The 13,336-nt window shown below is 52.0% G+C and overlaps 1 protein-coding gene across 3 annotated transcripts in view; it reads left to right on the top strand.

Moving 5' to 3' along the window:
• Positions 1-13,336, top strand: part of LOC146833370 (suppressor of cytokine signaling 1-like) — a 432,757-nt gene that overhangs the window by 175,036 nt on the left and 244,385 nt on the right. For all 3 annotated transcript variants that reach the window (XM_085601152.1, XM_085601151.1, XM_085601150.1), the window contains one exon: positions 8,504-8,566. The gene's annotated coding sequence lies outside the window, so the exon portion shown is untranslated. The remainder of the gene's footprint in view (positions 1-8,503; positions 8,567-13,336) is intronic.

Raw genomic sequence — 13,336 nt, 5'->3', positions numbered from 1 at the left:
GCTGCCGACATGTCAGAAAACACTCGTACTCGGCCTTCATTAGGTAGAACAATCTCTCTCCTCTGAATTGCTTTTGTTAGTACTGCCTCTCTAATACGATAATCTGAAAAGTTCACAATTATTGTCCTGGTAAACTTAGCCCCTGGAATTTTGTGCGAAGGGACTCTATGGGCCCTCACTACTGTAAGGTCTTCAGGTGCTTTCTCGAGTATATGATCTATGATTAATGACTCCATATAAGCCACTGGGTTGAATTGTCCGTCAATATGTTCACTATCGGGGGAGGAGCCTAGCGCGCAACCAAGATGGCCGCGTAGGTGCGAGGCTCCCGAGGACCTCCGCGACCTCCTGAATTAATCCTGGCGATATCCTGTCCTTGTTGAGGGGACTGTGTCGGTGAACCCGAGCTGAGGCGCCACCCGTTTTTTGGGCTCGAATCGGACCCCGAACACCGGTGGGAGCGTCGATTGAAGGTTGCGGCCTTCTCCTCGCCGGCCCCCCGGATTGGAGTAGTGGGGCGATCCGGGGACGAAGTGAATAACAGCGGCGAGCGGGGCTGGGCGACTCGCGTACCCCGCACTTTCACTTTCGCTTTTGCACCCTCCTTGCCTCAGGCGGGGTCGGGCTGCGGAGCGGGGTGCGGTGGTGTTGCCTTGTCCAGGTGCCCGGCTGACCCGCCGGCGGTGGGTTGACCCGCGGCCCGGTGGTCGCCCCCGCCCCCCCCCCTGACACCCGTGATTTGGTGTGGCGGCCCGTTTGGAGATCTTGGCACGACGGTGGAAGGGCCAGCATGTCCACCAAACAAGATGGCGACCGGACGAAGATGAAGACAACCCGCCGTGGCACGGCGCACCAGGCCAATAGTATGGATCGCTATACGCTCCAGAAGGGTTCTCCGGAGACATCGCGGTCATCCCTGGTGGGCCCGACGGAGGCGCCTGCCCAACCGGTGGATCTGACCCTCCGGGACGTCATGGGCGCCATCGCAGAGATGAAGGCCTCAGTGGACCAGCGTTTCGATACCCTGGCGCAAAAAATTGACTCGGTCCTGGTGGATGTGGGCCTTGTGAGGGCAGACTTGTCAAAAACGAACGACCGAGTTGACTCCCTGGCCCACACCACAACGAGCCTCACGACGGACGTGGTGGCCCTCCAGAAGGAGGTGCGCCGGCTTGGCCAGGCGAGCGCCCTGATGGACCGGCGACTGGAGGATTCCGAGGGTCGGGCCCGGAGGAACAATGTTCGCATTATTGGTGTGCCGGAGGGCCGAGAGGCGGAGGCGGCCGATCTCTTCGTGGAAGACTTGATCCTGACCCATCTCCAGCCCCGGGGGCTGAGTAAGCTTTTTGCGGTGGAGCGTGCCCACCGGGTCCCTGGGGGCCGCCCTAAGACCGGTGCCCCGCCGCGGCCTATTATTGCCCGGATCTTTAATTTTCGGGACAGAGACGCCATCCTCCAGACCTCCAGGCAACAGGGACCGGTCAGGCTGGACAATATGGATGTACACTTCTACCCAGACTTTACTCCGGCGGTCCAGAAGCAGCGGCAGAGCTTTCTTGGTATTAAACGTCGCCTAAGGGACCTAAACCTCAAGTACTCAATGCTCTTTCCGGCTAAGCTGAGGGTGGAGGTGGACGGCCGTACGCACTTCTTCGACCGGCCCGAGGCGGATGGGGACTGGTTAGATACTTTGCCTGGAGATCGGGGTGGGGGGGGCGCGGCTGGCGGGGAGGGCCCGCCGGATCAGAATTGAGGGGTGACTGTATAGGCCTTGCTCGGGATATTGTTCCTTTACCATATATTGCTTTCGTATGTTCCCCTCCCATGGAGGTCGGGTGGGGTCTGCTGGGGGCTTCCCTCCTCCTCTGGGGGACTAGTTAGTACTTAGCTATGGGGCGACAGGCACACTGCACTTTGGGGGGGCTGTCTGGGCTCATGCAGGGGTGCAGGGAGGGGGGAGTTCTGTTGGGACCGGGGGGTGGGGGGGGGGTGTTGTTTGTTAACACCGCAAGGCAAACCCGCAACTGTTTTGTTGTTTTTAAGATGCTCGGTGGGGGGCGACCGATTGTTTTGACGTATGATGGGGGGTAGGGATTTGATTGTGTTGTCATGGAATGTCAACGGCCTGGGGGATAGGATTAAGCGTGGTGTGGTCCTGCAGTATTTAAAACGTATTTCACCAGATGTTGTCTTCCTGCAGGAGACACACCTTATAGGTAACACCTTTCATGCAATGAATCGGCGGGGATATCGTTTGGCGGCCCACTCCGGCTTCACTTCGGGCTCGCGGGGGGTGGGTATTATGGTCAAGAACTCGCTCCCGTTGGAGATTGACGAGGTGCGCCATGATGAGAGGGGACGTTACACTGTTCTGGTGGGACGAATGGAGGGTAGAGTGTTTATCTTTATATCAGTGTACGTCCCGCCTGGGTTACAAGCCACTACATTTGCGGACCTGGGGCGCCTCCTTCTGGACCTTCCGGGTGGCCTATTGGTGGTTGGAGGGGACTTTAACGCGGTTGCCTCTGGGTCTATGGATCGCCATCCCCCTAGGGACCTCCCCCGGGCACAGGCGTGGCTGCCCGGCCTTTTAGACACGCTGGGCCTGGTGGATTGCTGGCGCTTAAAGCATCCCGTATTGCAACAGTACACCTTCCACTCGGGGGCCCATGGTAGCCTCTCGCGGCTTGATTACATCCTTGTCCCGGCGGCCCATGCAGGGAGGGTGGGGGAGGTGCGCCATCTGGCACGGGGTATCTCAGACCACTCCCCATTGTTGTTGCATTTCGATGTCTTCCCGAGGGGGGATGGCAGGGTGGCCCCGATCAATGCATGGTATTTGCGCGACCCCACCATTCGTGCCGACTTGATCAAATCCTTACAGCGCTATTTCGATGAGAATGTGGGGTCGGTCCCGTCTGCCATCTCCCTGTGGGAGGCTTTCAAGGTGGTTCTTAGAGGGGAGGCCCTCTCCTTTATCTCCAATGCCCGGCGGCGCGAGCGGGAGGAGGTGACCCGGGTTGAGGCCGAGATTGCAGAACTGGAGGGTGACCTGGGGAGCGGGGTAACAGATGCTAAGTTACATGTTTTGCACTTAAAGCAGGCGGCCTATCGGGCCCTCGTCACGGAGGCGGCCAGGGGCCTCAGTAGAGAGCAGCAGGGGCGATTGTATGATGTGGGTGACAAGGCTGGCAAATTGATTGCGTGGTTGGACAAGAGGGAAAGAGCGAGCCGTGTGGTGCCTTTGATTGAGAGCGTGGATGGTGTGTGCGTCACTGAGCCGGAAGCCATTGTCTCCTGCTTCGCGGATTATTTCCGCGAAGTCTACTCCCCGGTTTCTCCCTGCTCGGAGGAAGATTCCCATGCCTTGCTTCGGGACATCGCACTGCCATCCCTTACGGTGGAGGACAGGGATTCGCTGGATGCCCCGCCCACCTCGGACGAAATTGCCTCGGCTATTCGCTCGGTTGCATCCGGCAAGGCCATGGGCCCCAATGGTATTCCCATTGAGCTATACAAGCTACGCCCGGATGTGCTGGCGCCCCGCCTGCGCGCGATGTTCCTTGCGGCCCACTCGCAGGGCTCCCTCCCGCCGGACCAGCGTCTGGCTACAATTGTGGTGATCCATAAGGAGGGGAAGCCCCGTGAGCGGGTCACATCCTATAGGCCGATTTCGCTTCTGAACGCGGAGCCCAAAATCCTCGCCAAGGTGTTGGCCAACCGGTTGGTTGGCGTGGTGGGCGATTTGGTCCACCAAGACCAATCGGGCTTTATACCACATCGCAACACGGCGCTTAATCTGCGGCGCTTACACGGGGTGCTCGCACGTGTCCCGTTTGTGCGGGAGCCGGCCATCTTGGCGTCCTTGGACGCCACCATGGCGTTTGATACGCTCGAATGGCCCTATATTTGGGCGATGCTGGCGAAGTTTGGGTTTGGCCCGGGCTTCGTCAGCTGGGTCAAATTGCTATATTCGGGCCCGTTGGCGCAGGTGGTGGTGAATGGGCGAGTATCTGCCCCATTTGCGCTGGGGCGGGGCACGCGACAGGGTTGTCCCCTGTCGCCTCTCCTGTTCGCCCTGGCCATGGAGCCCCTGGCGGAGTGGCTGCGGTGGCACCCTTCTATCCGTGGTCTCCGCTGGACCCCCGAGCATGAGGACCGAGTGTCCCTCTATGCTGACGATATCCTTTTGTATCTCGCCTCCCCGCGCAAGTCACTGATCGTCCTGGTTGATGTTTTGCGCTCCTTCGGTCGCAACTCAGGCCTGGTCATCAACTGGGCGAAATCCTGTGTCTATGTGCTCTCCGGGGAGGCCCCGGTCCTGCCACGGGACTGTCCGATCCAGATTGCCTCCCAGGGTTTCCGGTACCTGGGTATATATATCACTCTTGACCCGGAGGCCCGCTATGAGCGGAACTTGTTGCCCCCCCTCCAGCGTCTGCGGGAGGACGTGGTGCGCTGGCGGCGTCTGCCGCTCTCGCCGCTCGGCCGAGCGGCCTTATTTAAAATGATGTCCCTGCCGCGCTTCCTCTACGCCCTCCAGAATACCATGGACTTGGTCCCGGCACGCTACTTTCGCGAGGTGGAGGGCCTCCAGCGGCGCCTGTTCTGGGACGGGAGGCCGCGTATTGCTCTTGCTAAATTGACGCTCCCGTGGTACGATGGAGGGGTCGCCCTCCCGGACATCAAACGGTATTACTGGGCCTCCCAACTAGCTGCAATTAACCATGGCCTTTACGGGCCCGCCTTGAACCCGGCATTTGAGATGGACAGGACGCTTCTGCCCGGTGGCGATTATAATCGAGCGCTCTACTCTGGCGCGCCCGACTCCCGTTTGACGGGACCGACGCGTGTCATGGTGCGTGTCTGGCACGCGGCCAATGCAGCTATGGGGTGGAAGGACCGTTTGACCCGAGCGTCTCCGCTGTATGCATCTGAGAGGTTGGGCTCCCTGTGGACGTCGAAGGGCTTCGAAAAGTGGGACACGATCGGAATCAGCACGGTGGGAGATCTCTGGACGAGGGGGGGATTCAAAACTTTTGAGACGCTGCAGGCGGAGTTTCAGCTGCAGGGCAGTGAGTACTTTCGGTACCTACAGGTCCGCCATGCGCTGGGCTCCGTCTTCCCGGATGTTGCATCCATTCCGGAGTCTTCCCCCCTGGAGGACAGAGTGCTAGATGGCCATGTCCCGGACAGCACAATCTCCCTCATATACAAAAAATTGATTAACGATAGATCGTGTCTGCTGACTAGTCTCCGCGAGGCGTGGGTTGCCGACGGGCTGGAGCTGGACGACGAGGATTGGATTTCCGCGGTGGCCTCTCCGAAAGAGGTGGCCATCCCGGCCCGCCTTCGTTTCGTCCAGCTCAAGATCCTTCACCGGGTCTATGTGACGGGGCCAAGGCTTTTACGTATAAGTTTTGCCGGTGATGGAATGTGTAAGCGTGGCTGTGGTGCGTTGGCGACTTTCATGCATATACTGTGGGAGTGCCCGAAGGTGGAGCGATTCTGGCGTGGTGTGCATGAGGTTCTACGAATGGTTACGCGTGTCGCGCTGCTGCCTGAAGCGAGGAGATGCTTGCTGAATGTCTGGGAACCAAATGACTACTCGGTCCCGCAGGCGCGGTGGGTGACGCTGGGATACATGATAGCCAAGCGTGATATTGCCCAATTGTGGGGATCCCAGAGGCCCCCTGCGGTGTCTGCCTGGAAAGAACATATGGATTGGTGTATGTTTCGTGAAAAGGTGGTGTATGTGGCGAGGGGTAAGCCGGGGGCGTGGATGAAACTCTGGGGCCCCTGGAACGCCTACCGCGGGGGTATTTGTGAGCCGCCGCTGCTACCAGCGGCCTCGCCGGCTCCGTCTCCCTAGATGGCGCCCCTCCCTTGGCCGCGGGCGCGCGGTCCCCCAGTCCCTGATCTACTCCCGTCCCCCTCTTCAGAATTTTGCTGCTGGTTTGGATCCCCCACTTATGGAGCACGTGTTGTCACTTTGGATCGAGGGTTGCCTTGCGGTTGTGGTTTGTTTATGTTGTTTTGTATTAAGAAAATGGAACCGTACTGTGGGCATGGAGCTGTGAGGCCTGCACCATTGATCACTCCTGTCTTCCTACTGTGCACCGCTGAGAAAATTTTTTGCTGTATGTATGTAATATGCTTTTGATGCTCTAGCGGCCGGCCGTGTGGTTGTAGGCCCATACCTGTAACTTCTATAAACTGCAATAAACGGTTTCAAAAAAAAAAAAAAAAAAAATATGTTCACTATCTTCTGGGATTCCTGTAAAGTGCAGGTCCGAGCGCCTTGCATAATTCTCCATTTCATCAATCTTATTCTGAGAGGCATAGCGCTTCTTCTGGAGAGTGATGATGTCAGAATCACATACTGCCGATCGATCCTCAATGTCAGAAACCCGTTGTTCCAGCTCTTTAAATCTCTCAGGTATTTTCTGTACCATAGTTTCAATTTTATCAAGGCGTTGGTGCAGTAGAGCGAGCTCTTGGGCTTGCGAGGTCTTACAGTCTCGGATTTCTCCCAGAATGGTCTCAAAGAGCTGATGCATCTGATCTAACGGGACAATTGAGGATTGAGTCACGGCAAAGACAGTATCAAGGGTACCTCCTCCGGTATTTGTGCTACTTTTATCCGTTCTCTGCAGAGAAGTCAAATCCCTCGCTTCCTGCCCTATTTCTGGCCCTGGTGAGCCTTGTTGTGGTGCAGAGGATATAAGCCCCTGGTCATTGCTTAACCTGAAATTGCATCTTGTTATCTCCGGCGTTCCCCCTTGTGCAGACGCTGCCCCCTGCTTTGGTTGACCTTGATATTCTGGACTATTTTCCCCACAAGAGATCTCTTCTTCTTTTCCTTGAGGAGCCCTTATTCCCGTAGTGGTATCCACACCTTTCTCTTGTATTACAGGGACAGCTTCTACAGGAAGTGTCTTGTCCACTATCCGCTTGTCCACTGTGTTAGCCGGGGTAGACATCTGATTGAATTTCCGATTAATAGAGAGTACCGGGTACTCCTTAGGAGGGTTAACCACTTCTGTGTTTTCAATACTCATTATATCGAATCCTGTTGTCTCTGTGACTCTAATTTGCCCTTGAATCTCACTTCTGGCGAGAGCTCCAACGAAGTTGAAGATGTTTCAGGGGAGTCAGAAAGCGTAGAAGAGAACTTCTAAGACAAGAGAGCCACCGGTGAGTTTGTAAAGTTTATATCTCCCCTGATTTTCTGGGCAGTTCTTCCTCTCCTGGCTGCCAAAATACGAGCCTGCGCTGTTTGGCGTCTGGTTTTCTGCGCTGATTATGGTGAAACAGGGGGTGCTGCAGATGGAGCTACTGCTCGAGCTGTTGACCCTCTCAGAACCATCTGACGCATAGCTCTCTAACCAAGCCCTTAATTGACGTAACTAACTTAACTTGTGCAGTTATTTCTTTTCACTGTCTGCAAAAAACATATAAGACACCTTATAGACCCTTATGCGGCCACCAAGAAAATAGCGTAAGAAGCGATTGTGTGACTACTGCCAATCTCCAGCCAGCATTTGTACACTTTAAAGTTCATGTAAAGAACAGCTCTAAAAAAAAATTTTTTTAAAAAGTCCTACCGTGCCTCACAAACTTGGTGGCACTATTCAGTGTAATGCCTGGTAGTCCATTGGTATCCCGTTTTCCACTCTTCGCCTCGTCGTACTAGCTCTTTTAGCACATCTTTCTCTTAGCACATAGGCAGCTCAAAGCTGGGTCCACCTCAGCGTGACCCTAAGTGCGTTCCTCCTTTCTCCGACCTCAGGCAGCCTCCAACTTTAGCCCCGATGGTAATATCCCCCCACACAACCGTACTCTGAGGGGGGAGGGGCACCAAGGAATCACCGCCGCTGCTCGATAAGCCTCAGAGCTGCCGCACGCCTCCCACGCCGGCAAAATCCTTTTGAACTTGAGGAAACTGCGACCCGGGCAATGCTCACAACACCCCGCGGCGGGCGGGTGTCAAAGGTGTTCTCCGGTTCTCTGGTTATTGGCAATGTGCTTCTAGCCGCCTGAAACCTGCAGCTGTCATGGCCCTCTCATCCCGGAGGCCGTGGAAAGAGGAAGGGGGAGGGGCACCGTGCTCAGCTCCTACAGGGCATCGGGCTCACCTGTGGTGTCCAGCTGTTGTATCTGGCTGACAGCTCACCTGATTGGACACACCCTGATCTCAGACCCTGGGAAGCTGCTGGTTGGCGCTCTATCCTAAGAAGTTCATCTCTTATCTCTAGCTGACCTAATGAACCCATACAACCCACAATTCTTAGCCTATGGAGGCAGCACTAACCCACTTACTACTTACCCATCGGTCCATACTGTCAGCGGAACCACAATCCCACACAATCATTGTAATGAGGCAGGGTAATTTGTGGACAAGCGTGTTAAGGTTGACTTTGTTGGTTTAGTGACAGTTTAAGTGATATAATAATCCCAGTCTATACGGTTCTTCCTTAATTTCTTCTTCTTTTCCTTATAGGTGATATGGAGACCAGGATCACCGGATTGCTATGCACCCTCGGAAGAAAATTAGAGACCACAGGTAAGTGGACTGGTTTAGGGATTTTCTCCAAAATTGTCTCTTAATCGGTTGACGCAGTCCTTGTGGATGTTTTTGTAGCCGTCGGGGATGGCAGATACGATGTCCGGGGCTGAGGTGGGGTTCTTCCAAGTTTCCGTGAAGAAGGCGATGTCGGGGAAGATGGTGTATAGCAGGTCCCAGATCTTCTTGGTGTGCGTTTTTGATGGCACATACTTTTTCCTCCTGAGGTTCTATGAGGCCGTTTCCTAACATGTATCCCAGGTATTTGACTCGGGAATATCCTTCTTGGGATTTTTTTACATTAATGTTTAAGTTAGCCTCTTTTAGATCTTGCAATATATTTTTGCAATGAACTAGATGTTGTTCCCTAGACTTGCTATAGATGATTATGTCTATATAGTCTGAAGAGTAAGCCTGGTGGTTATGGAGGACCTTATTCATAAGTCTTTGAAAAGTTGCTGGGGCTCAATGGAGCCCAAAGGGCAAAATGGTAAACTGAAATAACCCTTCTGGAGTGGCAAAGTCAGATTTTTTTTAGAGCCATCTGCCAATAACCCTTTGTGAAGTCCAACTTTGTAATGAATTTGGCCTCACTTAACTGTTCTATGAATTCATCCACCCTGGGAAGAGGGTAAACATTGAATTTGTATACTCTGTTAACGGCTCTGAAGTCAATGCAAAACTAAATTGTCCCATCTGGTTTGGGTTCAATCACAATGGGGAGGACCACTTACTCTGGGAGGGAACTGTGACTCCCAGTTGCAGCATCAATTGGAATTCCCTACGAATAGCTTCTCTACGGGCAGCTGGTTATCCAATAGGGATTTTGTCTTGCTATTGCTTCGGGTTGAATTAGAATAGCATGTTCAGCTAAATGGGTTGTTCCCGGGGTATCTGAAAAGAGGGGTGAAAACTGCTGAAGGACTGACATAAGATCCACCCTTTGAGTTTCGGTGAGTTCTTCATTAATAGGGGTTATTTCATGAATCATATTTATTCTGTTTGGGATAGGACCTTTCCATTTTTAGGTCTCGCTGAGTCAGCGCGCATGCGCTGCTCGGAGAGACATTTAGTAGGTGAGTTTTCAAAGTGCTGCTAGCTGGCCTAGCGCTTGCGTTCACGCGAGCGTGCACGCGCGCAGCTGGCAGCTTTCAGTGCCCGAGGCGCCATCTGGAGCTTTCCCTTTTTATGCCGTCGTGCGTGTCAGTGATGTGACGTCGTCCGCCTTCAAAAAGCTAATGATGTCAGTTCCGCTCGGCACTATGGTCAACCGAAGACCACGAAAATATCTATAATGATTCAGGTCAGAGGCACACTCCTCGGTCCCACCAATTAAGTGTTTTTAGACAGAAACAGACCCAGAAATAATCACATTTTGCAGAATATGTTCTGATTAACATTTTTAATAGTTATACTTATATTTTCGGACGATGTGCCCTTGACCCGTGTACTTTTAACACTTGACTGTTTTGTCTTTCCGACAGGAAGACACAAAAGCCCATAACGTAGCGCCAAACACAACATACCGCTACAGATGGGCCGGTTCTACAGCTGCAGACTTCAACTTTGTAGCATTTGTTTCAAATATCAGAGCAAGTAGTGAAGCTAAAAAGAGAGTGGGCACCCTTCACAAAGCCTTTGGCGCCGCAGCAAGCACCGCTCCAACTTAGCATTTTCGGCTGTTCCCAAAACTCATGCAGATGTGCTTGCATAACATTTAATCAGCAGGCACAGCCCCAGAGCCCGCCTCAGATTTGTCTCCGTAATCTCTGCCTAGGCGCCAATTAGATATCCGTCGCTGTTCCTGGGTAAAGTACAGTGTTACAGTCTTTGATGTTTTCCGTGTGATTAAGGGTTCCTGTCACGAATTGTCATGCAATACTGGACATTCTGATATTAAAGGCACAGTTTGTGGGTGTCGTTCAGCAGAGTTTAATACTGTTACATATTTCATCTGTATTCCTCGTCCTGTTGGGTCAGGTTAATATTTGTAAGGGTCACTCCCACGGAGTTTTGCCTGCGGGAGTGAGCGGAAGTGCTTCAGTGTCTTTGATGTTTTCCGTGCGAGCGTACATGCTTCAGCACCTTTGATGTTTTCCGTGTGATTAAGGTTTCCTGTCACGAATTGTCAAGCAAAAGAGGACATTCTGATATTAAAGGCACAGTTTGTGGGTGTCGTTCAGCAGAGTTTAATACTGTTATGTATTTCAGGTTTTTTTTCTTCAAGCGCTGTATGCTACGTTTCGACTCCACTCTATGCGCCTTGGGAGGTATAGAGAAGTCAGTAATGGTGACCGACAATTGTAACTGCCTATAGTCTAGTGCGTTGTTTAGGCGATTTTGTACAGCGCAGTGCACTGCAGCTTCAGGGTGCTCCATTCCACTCCAGGTGCTCAGTCTTGTGCGATTCCATGCAGCCTATTAGTATTAGCTTGTAGTTGGAGCATCCTCCAGCGTCCTAAAAATCACAGCATTATCAAGAGTGCGCCTACTACAACGTGCAGTAGGGGCGTAGCTGCCATTGGTGCAGCGGCACCGGGGCCCGGCGGACCCTGGTACTTGCTGTCTTTTACTACCCCAACAGCAGCAAAGGGGACATGATCCTTTCTTGCACCATGCCCAGGGCATCCTTGCTATGCTGCTGACTTCCAACACGTATCTGACAGCTACAGTCTACAGCCCAAGTCCCCCAGCTCACAAGAGCCACCTGCTAGAAGTGCCTGCAGGATCACACCTATTTCACCACTACCCCATCCCCATACACACTCCGTTCTCTCCTCTGACCCCGTCCTCTCAGATCCCTGCAGCGCACCTTCATTTTCTGACCCTCTCTCCCCACTTACTCTCTCCTCGGCCTTCTCTTCGCCTCCCCATTCTCCCCCTCTTCCCTACTCATACATTTCCCTTCCTCTCTCCCCGTCTTCCCCCGCTCCTTCACCTGCCCTCCCCCTCGCACCCCCGCCACCCCTTATCGTTCCCCACCCTTCTCTCCTGCCTGCTCGCGCCTGGCAATGCGCAGTGTAATTTAAAGCTCTTCGTGGTCTTTAATGCGCTCTCTTTTTTTTATTGACTGCTTTTGCCTCCATGTCACCTTTTAACATTAATCTCTGCACTAATCTCCTTCTCCCCTTCATCTTGCCGCCCTGCTCTCTCCACTCTCACTTGTATTGCTCCATCTTTCTACATAGCACTGCATCATGTCTCTCTGCTTCCCCTTCTCCACCTATTCCTCATTTACCTTCACTTCTTCCTCTCCCTCCGCGTTTCTCCATCCTCCTTTTTTTAGGTCGAGCCAATTTATAAGCACCTACCTTCAAGTACACGTGGTTAAAAAACATGTCCAGCGCAACTACCATTGTTAAACAAAATGTGACTGGTTGCTTTGTCTTCTTTGTAATGTTTGTAAACTCGCAGTTTGTATGCTGCATGGCTAACCACTTATATGGTCCCAAAGGCGAGACCTATTGGCTATGCCAATGCTTGTTTAAGCAAGTTTATGTGTACGTTTTGTTGTTTCCGAGTGGTGAGTTGTAAATGGTAATTGACCGTGCCTATTATTGCGGTGATTTTATAGGGTGTTGTCAACAATGACAATCTTTTTCGTGGATGGGGGAAGCAGTACTACTACTCAGTCATCTAGCTTGTAACTACACCACTTTTTCCCTCTGTCATACACTGCTTTTTGTTTAACCTGACTTTTTTTCTAAGTTACATTGAGCCAGTTCTCCGAGTTTTCCTATTCTTTTTTTTTAACTTGTTAGCGTATTACAGTAGCCATTCCGCCTCTTCTCCTGTATTGTTTTCCCCTACATCTTTAGTCATTTCTAGTAGACTTTGGGATTGTTTCCCGAACAGTAGCTCAAAGGAAGAGCCCCCTAAACTACTTTGGGTTTGTCCTCTGATTACAAAGAGAGCCAACGGGAGAAGTTGGTCCCAATTTTTTGCTTCACTGGTTAACATTTTCTTTAATGTTAATTTTAAAGACTCAGTATATCTTTCGACCAGGCTGTTGGTCTGTTGATGATAGACAGAGGTTTTGAGGTGTGTAAGGTTCAATGTTTGGCAATTTTGTTTCATTAATTGGGAAACGAAAGTGTTCACCTGATCTGTGAGGATAATTCTATTAGATGTTGTGTGATCACTTTGGCTTTGGTGGACCATAGCGGAATGGCTTCTGGGCATCTGGTGGAATAATCCATAATTTCCAATGCATACTGATTTTCTTTTGCCGATTTTGGAAGGGATCCTAGTAAATCCATACCTATTCTTTCGAACGGAGTTCCAATGATGGGGCGAGTCTGGAGGAGGTCTATAAGGATTCTTTTTTTTGCACACTTCACACCACATTCCTGACAATATTTTTTTATGGTTGCATAAATTCCCGGCCAGTAGAAATGGCGTAATGTGGCCTGGGTAGTTTTTTGTTTTTTGTTTTTTTGAAAACCTTTATTGACAGTTCAATAGAGAACAAGTATGGGCCTACAACCCCCCGGGGCCGGCCGCTAAGCAATCGGAGCAAAAACAGGCAAGTGTAGACACAGGCAGCACATCGGGTAGCAGAATCGTAATGCTAATACTGTGAACAGCGTAAGTAGGGTACCAGGAGAAAAAGGTTTTCGTTTTATAATGAAACGAGGCAGAAGGATCAGGTGCCAGACAATTTTCAAACAGCAATTACAGATATGCAGAGTAATAGATGTAAACGATTTACAGCAATCTATTAGGTCAATGGCGCAAACACAAGAACATCAGGATAAGGAAGAATATCAT

Source organism: Triturus cristatus, chromosome 4_2 (genome assembly GCF_964204655.1).
Source record: "Triturus cristatus chromosome 4_2, aTriCri1.1, whole genome shotgun sequence".
In the NCBI taxonomy this organism is placed as follows: Eukaryota; Metazoa; Chordata; class Amphibia; order Caudata; family Salamandridae; genus Triturus; species Triturus cristatus.
Note: the sequence above shows the minus strand (reverse complement) of the source record. Positions and strands in the feature narration are given on the sequence as shown.